Source organism: Mastigoproctus giganteus, chromosome 7, assembly GCF_048544385.1.
Source record: "Mastigoproctus giganteus isolate SK-2022 chromosome 7, ASM4854438v1, whole genome shotgun sequence".
Classification (NCBI taxonomy): domain Eukaryota; kingdom Metazoa; phylum Arthropoda; class Arachnida; order Uropygi; family Thelyphonidae; genus Mastigoproctus; species Mastigoproctus giganteus.
In genome coordinates this window covers 182,934,337-182,957,407 of record NC_143581.1, presented here as the reverse complement: position 1 = coordinate 182,957,407, position 23,071 = coordinate 182,934,337, and the positions used below count along the sequence as shown (strand labels likewise).

At 37.1% G+C, this 23,071-nt stretch overlaps 1 protein-coding gene across 1 annotated transcript in view; it reads right to left on the bottom strand.

Moving 5' to 3' along the window:
• The window catches only part of LOC150083378 (uncharacterized), a 169,187-nt gene extending 152,158 nt beyond the window's left edge, over nt 1-17,029 (bottom strand). The window contains exon 1 of the mRNA XM_090377226.1: nt 16,765-17,029. The gene's annotated coding sequence lies outside the window, so the exon portion shown is untranslated. The remainder of the gene's footprint in view (nt 1-16,764) is intronic.
• Nucleotides 17,030-23,071: the final 6,042 nt, after the last annotated feature.

The window sequence follows — 23,071 nt, the reverse complement described above, 5'->3', positions numbered from 1 at the left end:
TGGCAAAGTTGGCAATACAATATGAAGAAAAATAAGAACAAGGTGAATGAACAACATATGCATACATGCATACGTACATACAAAATATCGGCTATCTTCCTATGTTTCATCATTTCATGCGATGAAATAAGCCTTAAGAAGCGCTACGAAATCAAGTCCAAAGTACGTCCATTAAAAACGTAAATGTTAGTCGAACACGAAAATATACAGAGACTGCGATATGTCCATGACCAAAAAAATATTTGGTACCAACCAGTGCGTCATTGAGAGTGTAGACTGCAGTGGTCTCCAAACTGTGTGCATCGGCACCTTTGTGTGTGTGTCGCAACCTTCTTCCTCGAGGGTAGGAAAAAAATCGATTGAGTTCAGTGACATTCTTTCTTTAGGTATACTATGAATATAGCGTCTCTAAATTCAAGTATGATTTGGACAACTTTGGCAATGGGATATGCTATAGACGAATGGTCAAGCGCGACGGTACATGCTCTTGATTAATCGTGGTTCAAACCCACGTGACTATTGAATCCGGAAATCTTGTATCTCTCTATATGTATCTGTTGAACTCCTCGAACCTTATGTCGTCGTCCCGGAGTATAAACAAAATTTGTTTATTTATTTATCTCCTGCTCTACCCACTATACTCACTCTCATGATCTATGGGAGGCGGGAGCAATAATTGTCTTGTTCTTTTGTTTAAGGAGACGGAACTGAGCGGCATATAAAAAAATTAAAATAGATGCAGACTGTAAACTTTTGGATGCAAATATAAAACAAGTTAGTTAATGTACACAGTGCATTCCATTTCAAGTACATTATCAAATAGAAATAATTCATGCCGTTTAAGAAAAAAAAAGAGCAAAAAGCAACTTTTATGCGGGAACCGAGAAAATTTCGTTTCCAGGCATTCGCCATTTTGTCCATTCATTCCTCCAACCAGCGCATGGCATAATATTCAGTGCTTCAGCTACAATATACGGTATGTGGGGAGCCTATATGATATTTATAAAAAAAAAGTAATAATTTCTGGATTTCTATTAGTCCGATTTTAATGAAATTTGGGAAGGCTCGAAAAATCATTCTAAAAGTAAATATAAAATCTAAATAAAATATAAATATAAATTTTATAAAAATATAAATATTTTCTATAAATATTTCTAATATAAAATTTCTGGAAAATCCATCAACTGGAGTCGAGCTATTACATGCGGACGGACGGACAGACAAAGAAATAATAGCTGCCGAATTATTTTATTAATCCGCTTTTATGTGAAATTTGAGGTGGCGTGACAAGTCTTTTTAAAAGACTCAAATATAAAGTTTCATGAAAATCCTTCCACTGGGAGTCGAGTTGTTACATGGGGACGGTCGGACATGGTGAAGACAACGGGGAATTTTGCATATATGCTAACGCGCCTAAAAACCGTGTTATCCCGGGTTTGCTTTAATAAATCACGATTTCAGAAATTGCTGTTATGCACTGTAACTATAACAGTGATTTTCTATCGGTCCACCTCGTTGATTTATAACTTTAAGAAGACAGAGAATGGCATTGTTCGCACTTGACTGCAGCAACAACAGAGCGATGGCTGAAACCTCGTGTCCGGTATTATTTTTTTAAGATAAAAAAACCATAAAAAAACCCCATAATTATCTTTGTAAACACCGCTTTTCGAATATCCCCCCCCCCACCCAATAGCCAAAAATCTACAGAAGTCAAGTCCGGCGATCGTGGAGGCCAAGAATTGGGGAAATTCATACCCATTACACTGGACAACAAATTTTAAGCGTTTGATTTTTTCCTCCATAAAATATGGTACAGCTCATGGAATGACAAGTACTACAGTAAACAATTTTTGTTTGATTTTACTTTTGCAATGATTGGAACTCTCTGTCTGATCAGTATTCAGCACTAGTCTGCCAGCGTAATGGCCTTCCATCTTCCTTGGTCAAGTACACGAAAACTAAAATATGAAATACCTTCCGAATTGAGGATGTTAATAAAAAACGTACTGCACATTCGAAATCGGCGTTAAAATTACACTAAATCCACCATATTTCTATTGGAAAAATGTTTCCCTTTTGTTCAGTGTTATTTGATCAGATGAAAATGTTTCATGAAGTAGAGTGGAAACAGGTAGAGCGCCACCATGCATGAAGATTATGTCTGGAAGGCTGGCGCTCTCTCGTACGCGTGATATAATCTCCTAACAGTTTTATAGAGTTCTGTGACGGTTGTCATTTCCATTCCACCAGAAGTGGGCTTTCAAAAAAAGAATGGCCCAAGGATGAGTGAAGCGGTAAATCCGTACGACACATACTTGTGGAGAATTGAGATGGGCTTTCGGAAATTGAGAGCCAATTGCAACGATCATCGCTCCATTCAAGATTCAGGGGGATTCAAGTGTTGTTATTGCGGACCCTAGGGTCCCCCATTATCCGCTTTTGTACATCTTGTGAAGAGGCTTTCGTCATATTCGGTCATGTGTATGTAGTGTATTGTGTGTAAGTTTTGTGTAGTGCTCTGTGCCGACCGGGCTAGCCGGGTGGGTAAAGCGCTTGCCTGGCAACCCAAAGGTCGTGGGTTCGAATTCCGCCTCGGGCTTGGATCAAAGTACTACAAAAACCTTGGGAGGTGCATTATGGCCACAGAAGCCGATGCGCCAATAACTACCAAAAAAAAAAAAAAAAAAAAGTGCTTGTTGTAGTGTTGTATGACCGGCGCCTGGCATCTTAGCAGGTGGGAAGCGCCAACACCTGCTTACCACGTTCCACCCCTTCCCATCCCCACCGCGTGGAGGCGTGCCAGGATCTGCTATCACTTGCTAGGCAAACCTGGGCCAAAGTCCCAAGGGAGCCCAAATAAGAGCAATAAGAAGGAGAGCGTTACAGAAGGAAGTTTGGGAACTGGAATTATGGGAGGAAAGGATACCAAAGAGGGGGGTCAGGCTACGGAATCCGCCTTAGAAGTTAGAAGATATAAGTAAGAGTAAAGAAGGAGAAGTGGAACTTGCTTCTCCATTCATAGGATAATATCCTATGCAAATCCCATCCTTATGTACTATTTCTTTAGGATCAGCAGCAATAATTTAATCTTCATCTTTTTTTTTTTTTTTGTTTTGTTTTGTTTTTTGGAACATTAGCAACTAAGGCCATATTGTCCAGGATATACGGTGGTCATTCCCTGACCTTTCCGCATCCTCCGTATTTGGTGGTGACGGGCTCGAACCCGGGTCTAATCAAGAAGCGTGTGCTACACACTGCTGCTCCTTCCCACCTGGCTACGGAGGCGCCGAATCTTCATCATGAGCTCTGTCAAGAAGAAAATTTCAAAACTTAATGAGAAAATCATGCCCCATGGATACTTCCAATTGATAGGGCATTAAAGGTGTACAGCAATATATACTATATAAAGGCAGTTAAGTCTTGGACACTCACAGTTCAGTCCAAGAAACATAAAGATAAACGCTGTACAGTCAAGTCCAATCAAGAAAAACATGTCATATTAATCTATAAATCCTGTCACGATGGAGATACAGTATGAATTCTATCACAACATGAATCATATTATATCAGAGTAACAATTCAAAATCAAGTAAGTCCAATTCAAGTGAAAGTCGCTTCAAGATAACATGTTCAGTTTATATATCCTGTAGTTTATATATCCCACTGTAGTTCATTCTGTCACAGTAGAAGTTCTAACGTCAGTTAAGTCCAAGTCAAGTGAAAGTCCAGTCAAGCAAGACATCCAAAATTTTTGGACGTCACAATATAGTTCTGCTACAATATAGGTCCTGTCACTATATAAGTCCAGTCACTATTTAAGTATATCAACGTGACAACCCAAAGTCAGTAAAGTCCAATTCAAGTTAGAGTCCCATCAGAAAAATGTCCAGTAATTTGTATATCTTGCCACCCAAGCCGTTCTAACCATTCTGTCGCAATAGAAGTTCTGAAATCAGTCAAGTCTAATTCAGGTAAAAGTCCAGTAAAGCAAAACATGTCGAAAATTAAGTGTCTTGTCACAATAGAAGTTCTGTCACAACATAAGTAGTCCAGTCATTATATGAATGTCTCATAATAGAAAATCCAAAAAAAAAAAAAAAAAAAAATCCTTCAAGGTTTGGTCAGGGATCAAAGACCTAATTCTTCTCTTCTCTTGAATGCACGCGTCGCAAATATATTCAATGCTTTAAAATTTGAGATTGAGATTTAATAAAAATTGATTTATTATCCCGTGCTAAAACATCTGTAATACGTTATAATTCCAGTCGATAGTCATGATAAAAATGGCAATCAAAAAGTACGTGATCAACAGTTTCGGGCCCAACCATAAAGGCATAGCGTACTTGGAGAAAGGCCCAGTTTGAAAAGCTTACTATTAATGCTCCCATGACCAGTTAAAAAAAAAGTACCATACAAACCAGCGCAGTTCTTTTTTCTTTATTTCCCTAACTGTTGACATGAATTCTATTGTAACACTTCCTAGGTCGGTCTGAAGCCAACCAGTCTGTTTGCCACTTCTGGACAAAAATAAGTCTGTCTCCTTTTCTCAGCTGCCACGGGAACAATTAAATCAAGCTGAACGTCATCCAGTGCAACTGGAATATTCTTATTTAGATGGTACTTGAAGAATCGATATTGAATCTCATATTGTATAGGAAGTTTCCGGAGCAGAACCTGTAAGGCCAAGGTAGACGTGGTCCTACAAGCCCGGGACATCATCAGGAGGGCAATCCTGTGTGCTTGTAACAATTTCTTTATCACAGCCGATTTATTGGCTCTATAGCCCAAGCTACTGCGCCATATCGCTCCATTCAACAAAAAATGTGCTTTTTCAGACCAGGACACGTTTACCACCAATATGGTTCTGTTTCTATTTTATTCAGCGCCCGTTGAGCAAACGTCACTCTCGTTTAGACTTATCTGCGCATAAGATATGATGAACCCTTGTGATTTTATAGGGATATCGGTGCATGTCAGCTCGAAGAACCTGACTGTGCCCTAAAGAACAGCAGCAATTCGAGAAATCCAACGAACGCTATAAGTGCTGTGAGCACTAGTGGTAGCCTATTCATTAATAGATTTGTGCGACAACTTTCGGTCGAATTCGAGAACGTCCAGTTCGTGATTTAACGCAGATATTTCCGTTTATTCTTCAGATTTATAAAGAAATTATACATCTTCGAATCATTAGTGGATTTATGTCATATTAATGAGGATTTGTCTTGATCATGAAGGTCATATTACATGTTTGAGAGCTTGAAAATGGGGTAGAGCTATGACGCTATGGTTGTTTTTATGAAAAAGACGAAGTATTAATGCTTTTTCTTGTTGGCCTTACCCTTTTTTCGCCCGGTTCAACAACATAAATTGCTACTTTCCCTTTTTTCATACGTACGTTGTGCGTATCGTTGCGTCTTAATATGTAAATCTTTGCTCTCTGGTCGTAAACATATGAACTATTTTCACTTCCACCAATAAATCCAAATTTAAAAAGTTGTTTTTTATGTGATGTGTCATTTTGCAGATTTTATTTTGTTTTAAATAGCTAAAGACTTCACCCTGTTTCTGGAGCTATATTTTAAAATGCTTCATAGGTTGTTTGGAATTTCCAGTATGTATAATGACTCAATGATAAATGAATATAATTAGAATAACATTTAAATCCTATTTAACTATTATTAAAATTAAAAGTTAATAAGAAAAAATGTAATTGGATACTAAATTTTTATTTACAACAGACTTTTGTGTGTTACTTTTGAGAAAATAGGAAATATAGGTCTAATTACGCGTAACTGAATCTTCTATGGTTTGCTTCTCTTGACTACTACCTTAACCATACTGTTTTAATATCTGAAATTTGACACTAGAAAGTAATTCGATTCCGTCTATCATTTCTCTTTATGCATTGTTTAGAATTATCGTGATTAGTAACATGGTTTGTTCATGGTTTGTCCAATTCATGCACCGCTAATTCCTCACTTATATTTTATGGGTTCGCTCTTTTACTTTACGGCAATGACTTCTGAATAAGATACTGTAGAAAAATAAGAGACATGAATATTAGAACTGAAAAATTATTATTATTATTTTTTGCGATAGAAGGCTTGGACAAAGTATGTCCTTACTTTTACACCCTACGAATGTGTCCTGTGGCTGAGTGGATTTTTTATTTGCTGCCCATTTGAAAAGTCTGGGTTCAAATTCTATTGATGACCAGAGGAATTTATTCCTAAGACCTTTTTAAGTAGAAATAGGTTAGCTGGTTTCAAAACGTGCAGGGACCATCTTCGAACCAATACGCTTTACAGTACGATACAATAACACTTCAAAATTTGAGTTATCTCATTTATGGATGAAAAGTGTTCATGAAACGCTACTCTACTCACTCTACAGATTCACCACGCGGTCAGAAAACATTTCACCTTCACTATACTGTGTATATATATATATGTAATTTCTACAGCCATTACTGCGCAGTTCAGACTTGCTAAACATCACCAGCAGCACACCGAAATTCTTCCGATGTTTCCGCTCCATCGGACAGCTTCACCTCCGTTGAAGTACACACCCGACAAAGGTGAATTCTGGAAGCTCACAAGTGTGGCAACCTGCTCATTCCAGATGGTGGCTTACTCTGTTACTTTAGAGGTTGATCCCTGGTGGTTGAATCTAGATGGTGGCTCATTGTGCTGCCTAAGTGACTGATCGTGGATTGTAGCATATTGTGCGGCCTTAGTAATAATCGTGGAGGTGGCTAATTGCTGCCTTAGTAACTGATTGTGGACTGTGGCAAATTGTGCTGCCTTTGTGACTGATTGTGTGTGCACTGTATTACTCGCACATATGCACTGAACCACCCGCGAGGTCTAAGATGGACAGCCAACCTTTTCCATACCCCACATCTGCCAACAACTATCAGTTGTGTACATCTACTGATAGCCTTCTCCATACTTTACACTGCAGAGATTTGGCGGCAGTTCTCTCCTTCCTCCCAAAACACTTCGGAGCATATTATAAAACGAATGTCAACATTCCTAAAATTGATTTCTTTGAAATACGAGCCTCGTGTCAATTCCCCACCCAACATTGGCTATAAGACTAATCATCACCGTAAAATGACGAATCGAAAATATTAGCTCTCTGAAACCTCTGAAGAGTATCTGTTGAGGAAACGATGGAGAGCTAATGAATCTCCCCCTTCCAGCACACACACACACACACACACACACACACACACACACACACACACACACACACACACACACACACACACACACACACACCTGGCCTTTAGATCCTCAAGGTTTCTGCCATTTCAAATATTAGGACGTGTATAAAATATGGTTGCAAAATTACGTGCGGCGGATCCATATCCAAATTATAAACAAATTTTTCCCGATGGTTTGGACCCGCACGCTCCCGTTTCTGATGGCAACAAAATTCCTGTCTTCTAAGGGTGAGGCCTGAACCCTAGTAGACAGAACAACATTGATCGCCTTCAAGTAATTCCCCGGATGGATAAGTTTTATCACTGCACTCCTGACACCATCGGGAAAATTGATTGATGAATAGTTTGCACAATATGTTCGATATAAGGCATCCGGACTCCATGATCATCATTTGTGATGAAGGAAGTCACCAAAATATTAATCTATGCTACTGTGTCACGAATAACTAATCCTATTTAATAACAGACTATGTGATATATCATTTATAACATCGAAATGAACCGACAGCTGTACAGAGACTATGATTACAAACCCAACTTCATCTACCGTTGAATCACGGAATTTTATATATTCTATTTGATGTTTTTTTGTAACAATATTAAACCTGTATTATTGACGTATCCGTTAAAATATTTTCCTAGAGCCCTTGACAGTATATTTTAAACTTAGACTAAACTATCTTATACATACATTTTTTATGTGAAAAGTTTTTTATATGTTGTTGTTATTTGGTTTTTAGGAGCATTAGCAACTAAGGCCATATTGCTCCGGGATATGCGGTGGTCATTCCCTGACCTTTTCGCATCCTCCGTATTTGGTGGTGACGGGCTCGAACCCCGGTCTAATCAAGAAGCGTGTGCTACGCACTGCTGCTGCTCCTTCCCACCAGCCTACGGAGGCGCCTAGTTTTTTTATATGGTATCGTTAGTTAATTACCACTGTCTTATTGTACATTTTATTTTTATAATTCTCTAATAACTTTTGTGCTTACTTTCCAAAACAGATTTTACGGTATAGGTGGGTGGGGGGGGGGTCATTTATACTGACTGAATCTTTTTTTTTTTTTTGATCCAAACAAAATAACAGCTGCTCAAATTATAATCTTAACATATTTCAAATAATTGTGTTTAAAGTTTAATCCAGACTCCATTTATGGTATGGGGGGGGATTGTTGTACGATTTGATGAACCATCTCAGGAGATGATTTTTTTTTATTACGATCCCACTGTTTTGAAGCATTATTAGGCTTCATTATTCACTATGTTGAAGCAAAAAGTAGGCCCCGTTCGTTCTTAAAGAGTTCTTGTGTTATTATATGATAATAACAATAATAGCAGTAATAGCAGAGTGGTCAGTTTTGAAGTATATTTGTATTTGTGTTTGAGTTGACCGTGGTTCAAGCCTGCATTACTGCTAAATATGATGATGTTTTGTATTCTCTCTATCTTATGAACTCTGATCTTTTTTTCCGTTTATACTCAGATCGTCCCAGAGTGTAAACAGAAAAAAATATTATAATGTATTTTAATTAAGATTTCTACTGGCATGTAAGTAATGTAACTAAACTCTTGATGCAGTTCTGCTAATTCTTTAATAATACACACGCCGTATAACCTACATGTTGTATGTGCGAAATAATGGTAATCACTATTTATTGGCGTCTATTATTACTTGTATGACTTACACTTGATTTGAAATCCATCCTTGACTCTTCCAACTATAAAGGGAGTTTATTGTATAATTAATTTACGCCAATTTACGAGTTTATTGTATAATTAATTAATTTAGGGAGTTTATTATATAATTAATTGTATACAGTAAAATTATTATTATTATTATTATTATTATTATTGTATTGTATTGTATTGTATTGTAAATAAAATTGTATTGTATTGTATTGTATTGTATTGTATTCTAAATATTATTATTATTATTATTATTATTCTAAATATTATTATTATTATTATTATTATTATTATCTAATCTTCTTGCAACATGTTAATCGGAACAATTTCATAAAAACGAGAAGGAACACAAAACGTCGCATAACTCGCGAAATGCTACAGCCAAGTTAGTCCTCAAATCGACCTTCCCCTTAATAATACTACATTGTGAACAGGCTTCTGTAATGCGGATGTCAATACTTACCGATTTTAGAGTTGCTGCGGAGCCGGCAAAGGAGTCTTCAGTTTGGCAGACATATTATAAATAAGGAATGCTTGCCAAATCAAGAGCTTTTTAAAAATTAGAATGTGTTTTAATATATATGTGCTATATGTATCTCCTTCTCTCTCTCATCAGTAATAATGTGTGTAATTTCGTACCTTTTGTTTCTGTTCTAAGATCATTAATTTTCAGTTACTCCTGAAACAGTTATAGTTTTCCATAGAAAACTCAGTACCAACAAAGAACTCACCGATCATTAGAGCTAATGTATAATTTTTCCATTTCTATTAACAGAAATTATATTTCCCTTCCTATCTGGTTACATTCACTAGTCTATTACATCCTAACTAAATTCCATTTTCCTAAGAAATTTTAGAGGTCAAGAAATCTACCCAGCAGCTACATTTTAATATTATCGATGTACAATATTAATAATATTAAAATTATCAAAATTATTTTAAATACGATAAAGTCTTACGTAAATAATTAAATCGCAAATTTAAATCTCTATATTTTACATGTTAAGATTATGATTCGTGTTTCTTTGTTTGGCTCATCGGCAACTATCTCCATAGTGCGCCATATGATTCTTGTTATTACGCATTAGTTGGCAGTCTCCATAAGAATGTTGTCGAATCTTGCCCAAGCTGATGCCACTTAACTTTTCTTATGAATAAATTTTCGCTTTATGTCCCGGACTACGCCATAGGGTCAGAAGAGTTTACAGGATAGAGATTACAATAACATTGTCGTATTTATTGGTTGTTGTTATTGTTGTTGGGGGTTTATTAGGCGCATCGGCAACTATGGCCATAGTGCGCCAGTATTTATTGGTATCACGTGGATTCTAACAAAAGCAGTGGCCCTGTACTTGTCACATCTGGCTACTGTTATAGGGAACCAGCAAACCAAAATAAATTTAGTTTTTATTCAAAACGGCTACTTTAGTCTTCTGTGCTGTTATTGTTGCTGAGTTAATGCTTGATGATTCAGTCATTGCGAACGGTCACAACGTGTGAGTAACTAATGTGGTTCGCTTTGGAGTTTAACTATTAGGAACAAGCCCAGTCGCAGAGTCCCCGTGTCACAAGTTGCTTGTAAGGCTGCCTACATACAGTAATTATTGTCCATAATGATTCATAGCAATTGGAATTTAAGGCAGTCGTCATCATGAGCACTGTTCATTGTAGTATGTGCGATCAAGCCAAGATTGGCTGGCTAGAGTTCGATTCCACATTACAATTTGGCTTGAAGCCAACCTGCCGTGTACGTGTATGACCTGGAGAGACTATGCGCACTCTGGCAAGTAACACTGACAGATTAAAGTGAACTTTTTGATTGTCTAATAATTAAGTAACTTATATTATTAGTTTTAATTTTTATTAATTTCTTAGATTTATTAGCAGATATGACATTTTGAAAGTATTTTAAGCTCACTGTATAACAAATTTTAAAAAATTCTGTTTATCTTAATTTCTTGCAGTTCTTATGATTTTAGATGTTTATTACGAATATTACATTAGTTTTTAATTGCATTCCTAGTTTTTTTTTCCAGAATTTGAAACAGTTGTCATCTGCACACAAAGTGGTTATAATTGCAGATGAGAGGTGCTTTCCCATACGCCACACAGTCTCGACCTTGTCCCTTTCGTTCGGACTCTTGGAAAAATCATTTACCGATTCGATGATGATGATGATGAAGTTAAACAGTATGTTTAATTCTGGTTGAATGGGAACACCCCTGAATTTCTGTACAGAGGTATGCATTCGTGACTGTGGAAAAACTTCCTCATTATGATGGGTGGCTATATCAAAAAATAAAGCACTAATATGCTGACACATAAATAACACTAATGTGACGTTTCGTCATTCTGTGATTAGATATCTTCTCACAAAAACACCCATTATCTTACTTTTCAAACAACCAATGCATTTTGCTTGTTCTGTACTTTTGGAGGAGAGTGTGGGCGAGTCTGCTTAAGTAATAAACCTGGTAGCTATTCATTAGAGACGTAATATTTGAACTGCATGTATACGTTTTGTGAGATTCAAGTCAAATTTATGTGATTTTAATGTTTTCATGCCATTGGTAGATATGATTGTCCCACCTACCTTAGGCAGATTAAGACGTCTACCTCTGGCGTGACTAAGAATCTGTCATTGTTTTAGACTTTCTGTTTAGCATTCTACTTGTATAATATTATATTATAGTGTCCTTTTTGTTTAAAATGTAATCAATTCAAACGTATGGATAGATTCTCCACTACTGCTTTCGCAACTTCTATTAGTCAAGCATAGTTCTTCGCACAAACTATTTAGCAGCTACTTCCTTTTTTTCTTTTTCGCAGTTAGAAGATCCTCGTTAATTGTACAGTGGTTTTGCCTTTGTCACTCTTTTGGAGAGGCCTAGATTTGGACCCCGGCGGAGGCTGGAGAAATTCTTCAAGGCCTTTTCAATCGGGGCTGTAGTTAATCTATCTGAGGCGAAGCGAGTAGCTTCATAACATGCAAATCGGCCCTTGAGCACACACTTGTATAGACATATTACACCCAACGCAGTATGGTCTTAGATTCTAATGCACTATGTAAATCATAATAATACCAGTAAATAAGCATCATATTTATTTCACTCATGATATCTCTTTTAGATATTACGTTGTTATTTTTATTATTAGTTTCTTTATTATTATTATTATTATTATTAGTTATATGTTATTATCATGCTTCTACACCTGAGTGTTCTGCACACCCTGTGAATCCGAAATAATTGTAATTATCCACATTTTAAATCTAATTTTATCAATTGTATTGATATCACAGTAAAATTGACAAAGTTCTATCAACTTTTTTTGAAAGGTAATGTAGACGGAAGACGAGGCTGAAATATTTGAATTTACATAGGAAGGCAGAACATCTTAAAGCAATACTTTCAGCTAGAACTGGATATTTTCAGATCCAGCGAAATTGGAACTAAGGGCGTTTTAGTAGTCTACACCTCTTCCATAAACATCCCACACTGCGATAAAATGAGAATAGTGTTGTAAAGATCACCGAAAGTTGTATGTTCTCCAGAACTGGTGAAAGTGTCATTGTCCAATAAATCTAGCTAGACACCGAGGCCTACTATATAGATACACTACTCTACTAAAAGTTATGGGACATCCCACCAATCTGTGACCACGAAACATGAATATACTTTTGCCCATAAAGGTGGTCAACGCTTTGTCCGAAATCCATTTCAAACGTACACCGAACGATGAACACAAGGAAACCCAGATGCCAGTTAGGCGTAAAATACCCTAGAGAACCTGAGTTTGGAGCTATGAGCGTTCACAGGCAGAGCTTATAAGTGTTCTGGGAAATGTAGAGAGAGTTGCATATCATGATTTTTCAAGAATAAGCTGCAGTCCACAAGCCTGCGTTAGAAATGTATACCCTCGATTGGCATAGAACAACGTACAACGAACCTGGATTATGGATCAATGGAAATCGTCCTGTGAATTGAACTCACGCAACCTGCTCTTCCAGTCTAATGGGTGTGTTTGGGCAGGGAGGATGTCCAAAGAACGCTTATGGCTGTTCTACCGACTTATACGTGCTCCTCCAGATTGGAAGTCATCTACCATTTAGATTGGGAGCCATGTGCTATACAGCAGAGTGAGAATCGGATTATTTTTGTTACAACAATTAATATTATTATTAAGATTAAGTAACATGTGTTTAGTTTCTCAAAGCTCGTTTATATATATATATATATATAGTCTGTTGGATAGTAAGTACTTGAGCGTGTTGTCCCAACTGTGAAGTTAGGAGGAAGAGATGGTGTCTTGTTTTGGGGATGTTTTTCGTAGAATGGACTGAATCCACTAATTTCAGTGCTTGGATTAGGTTAGGTTAGGTTGAATGGTGCTTCTGCATTGAAGTTGGTTTTGATCAGGTGGGTGTGCCCTACAATGTGAGAATTTTATATAAGGAGCTTTAAAAACTTTCAAATATAACAACGCTGCTTGTTACAAAACAAGGATTTTGAATGCTCAGTTTGAAGAGAATAACTTCCGAACATCCAGCACAGAGTTCCGACCTCAACGCAACTGAAAATTCTTGTAATAAACTGTAAACCATAATTAGGGAAAGGTCAAGGCAACATTCTGCTTTAGTGGAGCTCACGAATGCTTTAAAGGAACAGTGGATCACAATGCCACTATCTTCTTACCAGAAATTGGTACAAAGTTTCGTACGACTCATTAAAGCGGTCATTATGGCCAAATTCTTTATTTGTAGGCCTCCGTAGCCGAGCGGGCAGGAGCTGGAGTGCAGTAGCACACGCTCTTTGAGTAGACCGGGGTTCAAGCCCCTGACTGCTGAATACGGTCGATCTGCCAACCCGCACTGGACCAGCGTGGCAGATTATGGTCCATTTCCCTCGGCATGAATTGTTGAAGAGGCTTCCATCCTGCAGTGGGTTGATAATGGCTGCACTTTTTTAACTACAAATCAATTCTAGTTGGTTAGTGTAGATGATATATGCTTATTGTACGTAATTTCACCCCTCAGTGCAAGCCTATGTGATGGAATTGCACTACGAAGATGTTATTATCATTCTTTTGGAGAGTCTTGGGTTCAGATCCCATTAGCGAATAGAGGAATTCTAAAGGCCTTTTCAATCGTAGCTCTAGGCAGAGGATCCCAAGCGGAAGCAGTATGGTTCTCTTGAAGTTATTCTGGATTTTTTAGCCACGCGCAACATGGAAATTGTCCTGCGAACACAGATTTGTGCAGACTAATACGCATTGATCACTGCCGGAGTGTCGCAATCGCGAGCGGAACATGTTCCTCTACACTCCAATCCTGCTACTCTCAGCTGATAAGCTGGATATGCGATTATTGCTATTGGTCACTGCTTCTTCTGTTTTAAAACATTTGTATTTCTTGGTCTCGTTATTATGAATTGAAGCTATGTTATGTGGTTTATTAATATTGGCAAACACCAATCAAATAGGAATCTTATTAAGTTTAAGTAGAATTACACAAACAAAGGGTGGCACCCAACAATTAATTACAAAATTCTGATAAAGAAATTTCCCTTAAGAAAATTACTTGAAAAGTTAAAGGGGTGGGGAGGGCAAAAATTTACCGTTTTTCAAAGAATAAAAAAGAAGATAGAAAGAAGGGAGGTTATTTTGATTAAAATTCTTTATTTTCCTGCGTAACATCATTGGTGATGTACGGGAGTTTTAATTCATTTTTAACTTCTTGCTACCATTGAATTTCATATTATTTTTAAGCAAGCAAGGTATTTGTTTTGGTCTCGAGTCCAAAACTTAATGTTTTGGTCTCACTTTATAGTTTAACATTTATCTTAGTATTTTTATGGTTTAGGCAGTTCTTGAGGGACTTGATTATTGAACTTTTCTTCATTTGTATAATTAATTTGATTCGCATTATTTCTTCCAGTTTTTCATTAGTTATGTAAAAAAGTGCAACTCCATATCCCTAAACCGGAGCTCATAAGAACCATAGGTGTTTTGGAAGGGAAGGCGTGGTGTCGAACAAAGTGTTACAAATAAAGGTAGGTTATTATTACTTTTTTTTTCTCTTGAACACATGATTATTAACGGTTGTTACGTATAATGAATAAAAACCAGGACTGGCCAATCTGGGACACAATTAGCCACTGGCGACTGGAAAGTACATTCTGATATCTAGATTTTTTCGGTTATATTTTTTCATTTTTTCAATTAAACCAACTACAATATTTATCTCAGAAGTGGTTTCCTAAACTCGTTTTGTTCATGCCTGGTGAAAATAAAATTTATTGTTTGATGGCTCTACTTCTCGTTAATGTAGTAAAGGTTAAATTACAAGCATATTAGAGTTACGTAAGTCTACCCATGTATGTAAACTTATACAACTTAGTGTACTTATAATTTACTCTGATTTCTATTTTCACTCTCCTTGGCCTCTGTAATCACTGATTTCTTTTTTTTTATTATATCTCGTACATATATTTAAAGTTCATAAACAGTTACTGTTATCTGGAAGGAATCATCCTGAAACCATTTTTTGATAAAACCGATTGAAATTCATAAATGAATTAATATAAAAAAACACTTAACATTAAGTAATAAATTAACCACCAATGCGATTTATATATGTTTATGAAATTAAGAGAGTATCGATTTATGATTTTTGCGTTGAGTTAGTTATCAAAATAATCTATAATCAAAATATGAGCTGAAGTTTTGCAAATATTTATGATGAAAGGTCGGAGCAGATACAAATTAATGTATATTTTGTATACATTAATGTATATTTTGTTAAACACTCAACTTCTCTTCAATTAGTCAGTATGCTGAATGTAACAATATAATATTTGGCAAAATATTTGAAAAATATCTTCGGTGCCGATAGGTAATATGCCAAGACAGGCCAATACCGACAACAGTTTATTACCAGTAAGTTTATGTTTCATAGCTGAATTATGAGTAATTGCAGATATTCCACTTTATTTTCATCTTAAATAAGATGTGTCGTCTTGTTTTGATTCATCATGGAAACCGTTATCTTTTTCATATTAGCGAAATGAAGGATTTAGCAAGTAAGATGAAAGATTAGTGGGAACATAGCTGTGGATTACGAAACTTAATTACCGCAATAATTACAACTAATAAAACTATCGTACCAGTAGTGCATTATTAATAGCTAAGTATCATTCTGTACTTAGCTATAATGGCAAACCAATTTGTACATAAGCATCATACATCTCATATTGTAAAAATCATAACGAGGTACCTCCCTCTTAATAAACATCTCTTATCCACCTTGGAAGTATATTTATATTAACGCTATTTATTCCAAGTGGAATGCCATTATCCGTTGGTAGGAAAGCATGACTTATGAAAAGTTAATCTTACAATAATGTGAATAATTTTTAGTCTTGCGATGATCTCTCTCATTTATTTTTTGGATTTACGTAGCTGCGAATGGAAGCGAAACAAATCATTTAGGAAAACACAAGAATACCCTTAAATACATATTAATATCATATAAAACAAATCTTTTTGTTTGTTTGGCGAAGACCACTTCGTTCCATTTGCTTATTTACAATATTTTATGGCTTGTATATGTTCACATCATTCTTTGCTTCTCACAAATAATGCCTCCTGTCTAGACCACATGCCAGCATACTTAAAGCCTCAAAAGCTCTTATTTCTAGACAAACGTATAGTGGTATGCGGAGAGTGTATGTACGGCGTCTCTAATGATTGTGTTAAATTCCACTGGATCAATAGTTGATGCGGAAACACTGCAAGCGGAGAAGAAAAAAAAACACTACAAAGGCAAGAAATTAGAACTTCATTCTTACCCAGACATCTGTGGTTATTACAGTAGCGGAAGACAAGGGCGACGACACCTCGAAGTTAGGGTTGTCTACGGATACACTGGAATGCGTCTCAGGCGTCATGCCGTATAACCGCCGGTATCTAAAAGCTAAACATGACACTGATGTTATCAGAGATGCTCGCTAACTGATGCAGAGAAGCAAGCTCTTGAGTAGATATACCTTGTCGGATTGAGGCGGCATCACCATCATAGGGACGGAGACGTGAGCATAGAGATGTGACCAAAGAATCGGCATCTCGAGCCGTGCATTTACTGCTGCAGCTGCTGCCAATCATCATCCCTTCCTTTAGTCCGCAGTCTCCGTTGCCATGACAACAGTCCGCTGGCAGCTCACTTAACCCGTCTTTCCAAAGTTGCTGTCAGTGCAGAGGGAGACACTTGTAAGTGTGACGTCTGTAAGCAGTTATAGGGGTCGAAGAATTTGGTGCGGTGCATAGATGCAGTACCCTGCTTGGTACATCATCGACCTGTATTTCGACCCCCATACCTTCCCTCGGACAGCCGAGAGAAGGGATGGAGGCGAAATATAAGTTTATTACCGAAATATAAAGATACCTTTGTAGTGTGGGTTGGGGACACTCATTTATTTCTGTTTATTAAAACTTAAAAGGAAGCAGAAAGTAATTTAGCTTCTGAATACTGCTCTGAAATTAGTAATTATTTCAACCATCTCGATATTTAAAGTTTATTAAACAAATTTCTAGTCACAGTTACATGTACATCCCACTTAGTAAGAATGTATGCCCTAAAATAAAAGATTTTTAAAGGGATCCATGTCTAGGAATAGTATAAATACAATCATAATATTAGAATATGCTTATAGGGAAGCGTTTTTTTTATTTTTAGCGGTTTAATACTACGGCAACCGATTGCGAAAGCATTTGAATAATTAATAATAAACCTATGAATAATTAATGTCAATGATGCGAAAAAAAAAACTTTTTATTATACAAATCAGAAGTCTAGTACGGCCAGCTATTATTAAGAAAGGATGTAGTTTTACTTCGCTATGAATAATATACAGGATATGTCAAAATTATGTTAACACTTATATGGAATGAACATTTGAATTTTACTATTTTTTTTCTCAGATATAATGGCAGATAGGTTAACGATAGAAGAAAGAAGAGTGGTGGCAAGCTTGACAGATAAAATAAAATTCAAATGTTATTCCATATAAGTGTTAACATAATTTTGACAGTTTTTTCCATATAAGTGTCAACATAATTTTGACATACCCTGTATTCTGTTTCTTATTTATTTCCCATTTCTTGTTACAAGCACCTCCTTCTATTTGTTTCAAGTTTAATTAGAAACAGAAGGAGGTGCATTTTCGGGATGGTTCCACTTTGGGAGACTTCGGTTCTTTAACATCACTGAGAAAACCACAACATTTTAAAAAGTCTTCGTAATAGTTAACTTAATTCTTCTTTTCAAAATAATTTGGTATCACAGCTTAATATTTTCATTTAATTCTATCAATAACCCTTACAGTTAAGTGATAACTCATTTTTTCTTAAGGTAACTCACAAACACTCTACTTTCTGGTCGTACTCGTACCATCTAAACGAACTTCATTCCAAACGTTTGTTTGGAATGAAAAGTTATTTTATTTTATTTGTTGTGTACATGGCGACATACTTCGACAAATTTATAAAAATAAATAAATAAATAAACAAATAAATGATAGATATATTTGATAGGCACACCGTGGAGACAATGCAGACGAGTATTCAAGGTGATCAGGAAAAAGTACCGAAAACTCCGCCTGGGACGGTACGTGTGTAGTGTGTGGCCCTGGTGTTAAAATAATCACAGACACAGGACGAATATCAAGTTAAGGAAGGAATTGCTCGATGTGTTTTCTGTGATCCATAATACAGCCAAATGGAATAACTGCGTTTGTAACACCTCTGCATATGACACTATAGGATATTCATACCATGGTGTGTGATGCTTGCTTTCAGATCTGCCTGGATGTCAGCGTGACCAAGACAGATGTTTCCTTCAGAAATCCTGAAAGCCAGTAGTCACAGAGGTTCAAATTAAATAACCAAGGTGATCAGGAAATTGCAACTAATAATCGTCCTATTGGTGAAATGTATCCAGAGTTGTAAAAACAGCCTGACTTCCTTATCTTACGTGTATCGTCAAATTAAACCAGATGTACATGGTAGCTACCTACTTCGACACAACTACAAAAATAAATAAACCAATGAAATAGTAATAGATTTGGTAGGTTGTGTCATATGCTTAACAGCTTAGAATTTATTGAAAAAACTTTGTTGGTGTAATTAATCAAATACAAATGACTGCAACTTCGTGCTTGTTGGTGGTGCCTTGTGCATTCATCAGTGCAACCTCTATCGTTACAGCAATATCCTCTTCCGTCCGGCGATAGGTTTCCGACCGTCTACTGCCACATCTTATGATGCCTAGCGAACCTCATTCTTCGAACCCCGTCATAATTTTCTTAACCCCATTCGCAGAAATGAAGCTTAACCCTTTTATCTGACGAAATTCTTCTTAATGCACTTCTCTCATACTGGTCAAATAGTTTCACCAATGTTGTCATTTAGCGAACATCGAATCATTGTTCTACTTCTTAGCTGCTCTGAGAAATAATTACGTTATAAAACTCATTTGCGTGCAATCGAGCACATTTATGTCCATCTTAATGACTTTTGGAACGAAATTGTTTTGCATTATCCTTGCTGTATTGTCTCCATTTATATATGAACAGAATTCTGTCGGAATTCTGTTCATATATAGATGGAGCAGAGCCTATACATTTACAATATGATACTGTTAATTCAGCGTTCCCTCTTCCTGTCAATATCACGAGCAATGAACGAGAAACGTTTGATTCATAACAAGATGGGTAATGAACGAACGTCCCAGTTGCCGCTGCCGCCAGTTTTTTACTTATGCCAAAAAATTGAACAAATTTTTTCTTCAAAATTCAAATTTAAACATCGAAAGCTGCATTCATGTGTTGTTGTGGCGGACCCCAGGGTTTCCCCCAATTAGCCACCGAAATCTGCATATTAGATATTAAAAAAAATATATTCAAGAGTTTAAGAGGCACACTGTAAGTGATGCAAAAACATTCATAATCAAAAGAACTGCATCGCGGATGTTGTCATAAGCTAGGAGCCGTTCACAAACCACTGATTATGAAATCGAATCTGAAAGGTCACCTCTAGTGGTGTCTAGAAAAATAGCAAAAGAACTGTCATATTAGGACCACGAAAACCAACTCATCTGCCTATGTATAATATGTCCATAAAATGCGTGTGTCCTCTGGTCGATTTACCACTTTTGCTGGAAGAAAAACTAGAGTTCCCGTTGAAGGGCGGGGGGAGATCTTGTTATCCACGTTTGAGACCGACAAACTCACTTCATGGAGTAAAAAAACCCCTTAAGAAGTTCCTCGTGTCATTGACGGGTTTCAAACCACGGTCTTTTTTTAATTATTATTATCTTTATTTCTCTCTAGGAGACATCCGGTTACAGCCATTGACTAGGGGGTTTAGATACACATTCTATTGTGCAACAGAAAATAATACTATATACAATTTTACAGTATATGTAATACTTGTCACTAAATTATAGAATACATTTAGTACTACTTATCAGAATTATACGATACATGTAATAACTTATAATCTGCTTAAGACTTATAGTGCTTAATGAATATAAACGAGTAAAACTTAATGCTGCTGCATTTAAAGCATAACATCACCATATTTACATTAGCATGGATATTCATAGCAAAACAATGACTGGGAAAAAAAAAAAAATATATATATATATATATGATTTGCAGAATTACTGTGACAGGCACAATTTGGCCTTAGTTGCCCTTGTGCCAATAAACTCCCATTAAACCAACCAACCAACCATAGCAAAACAGCATACAGAATATAACAGGCCGCGACGTAACTTCAGTTACAACAAAAAATACAACGTAATACAATATAATACAGAATAAAAACGTAAAGGTTAATATTTACTGTTTCCAGCAGTCAATTTCTCTGTGGGAGTACAGTGGAGAAGGTAAGAGATATACAGAAGAATGTTTCTAGATGAGGTCGGGATTCCTGCCGAATTTCCAGAATGTTTTCTTACATCTGTATCTGCATGTAGCAGTTTTCGAGGACTTCTTTTCTGTATGATTTTGTTGTGCAAAGTTTTTCAGGATTAATATTTAGTTTATTGAATAGCTTTATAGTGTTTGCTGGAAAGAATCTTCGTAGACTGTCCAACTGTGTAAATGCAGCCCTGAGTTGCGGTTCCCTATCTGCAACTCGTCTGTTTTTCTCCTGGTATTATTATCCAGTCTTGGGCTTTCGGTGAATCCAGCCGTCCCACTAAGATCTGTGCAAGTGTCATTATATTCTTTGTAGCGATAGTTTGTCTCTAGGATGTGGCCTCTAAATTGGAGTATACCGCGTAGAGTGGAACAACGCTGAGATATCATGGTACACGTTGATTTTAATCATATTTTTAAATTATCGATTATGGCGGACCTCTTCATGAAGAACTTGGAAGGGGCCGCTGTCCCGTGGACTGACTTAAGGCCTTCTTTATAGGTCCATTTCATGAATAATGTGTCTATAATTTGAGAACATGGGCACGATGAATTACTTAAATTCAAAGAATATCTGAATAACATTAATCAATACCAGTTTAAGCTTGAGGCAAATAGCTTGCCTTTCTTGGACTTTCTAGTAATTAAAGAGAAAGAAACGCTAAATTCGCAGGTTTTAGTAATAGTATTACTATTAGTAGTGGTAAATGGTGCAAGAAAGCAAGCTTATGCAGTATCAGGCAAAAACAAAAAAAAAGTTTCCCACATCACTTGCCCGTTCCCCAGTAGTTTTCTAGTTCTTCCTTGAATTTATTCAAACTACCCTCTTCCACAACAACAGATGGATATTTTCTCCAACAATTAACCACCCGCTGGTTGAAGGCAAACTTCCTCACATCTGTTCTGCAACCATCCTTCTTCAATTCTAATTTATGCACCTTCATGTGTATGTATGTATGTATTTAACTGTCGAAGGGTGGCGCCCGAACATATGTCCATCTCCACCAATTTAGCATATAGGCATAATACCATGTTCTCATATATGGCCTGTTACTGAAAGTGTGTGTAATATGTGTAAAGTGAAACAGTGCTACTCTGCTACCAGGTGATAGCCCATTGGGCAATACCACCTGGCGCCCGTCTCTGGTACGAGGCGCCGAGCATGGGTCTACTAACTCTGGCGGTGCATATTGCAGCTAGATCATGCACCCACCAGTAAGTGTGCAAAACTAGTTGGTGCCAGCAATCCCGTTCCTGGGCTACCCACACTCAGGTTCTACCCCACCCCGGCAGGGGGGAGGAGACGGTCATATTGTTTCCTCCCCTCCACACCACCCACATTCTTCCTTCTGGCAGAGCATGGGCATGGGCATGCTCTGCTGACACCAAATTGAGGCATCCTACGCAATTGTCCTCATCCTTCCTCCTTTAACCCCCCAGTCTTCAGTCTCCCACCCCTTTCTATCTTTACACAAGCGAATTCCTCCCCCCCACACACACATAAATTCAATGAATCCAAATTAACTTACACCCATCCTTATTCAAGCGACATCATCCTACGAAATCGAGAGATATCACACATATATGTGTAAATTTTTTTTTTTAGGTCCTAGCCACTGAAATCTCAGAAAATTAGGTGGCAGGACCTGCCAGAGTGAACTAAAGACTATCGGGTACCTGGCCTGCCTCCACGGGGCGTAAGTGTGGGGCAACGTTGGGCCTCAGCAGAGGTCCAGCGGCTAAATGGCCAAAGAAACAACGGTACAAAACACCACACTTCCATAATCCATACACTTTTAAATCTCTGGCCTTCCCAGTGAACTGGTACACCCACAATAAAAGCAATGCGGAGATAGGGGAAACCCCTGGTGCCGTTAGACACTGAAAACACTTACACTCAGGAGCCAGATAGCATTTTCTGAATATTCACAGGAACTATTCGCGAGACTCAGAACCCTGCTACCACAACAAGCGAACCAAACAACCTAATCAAAAGGAATAGGAGAAACCCGACATGGGGATCTCGACAACAACAAATCTGAAGCAAGGAACAACCACAAACAAAACGCTCAACTGATTTAACCAAAATATGGCAGTTGGACTAAGACTCACCCTTCCGGAGAACAGAATCCAAGCCACAACAAGAGACTGACCAACTGGACACTAAAACGACGCA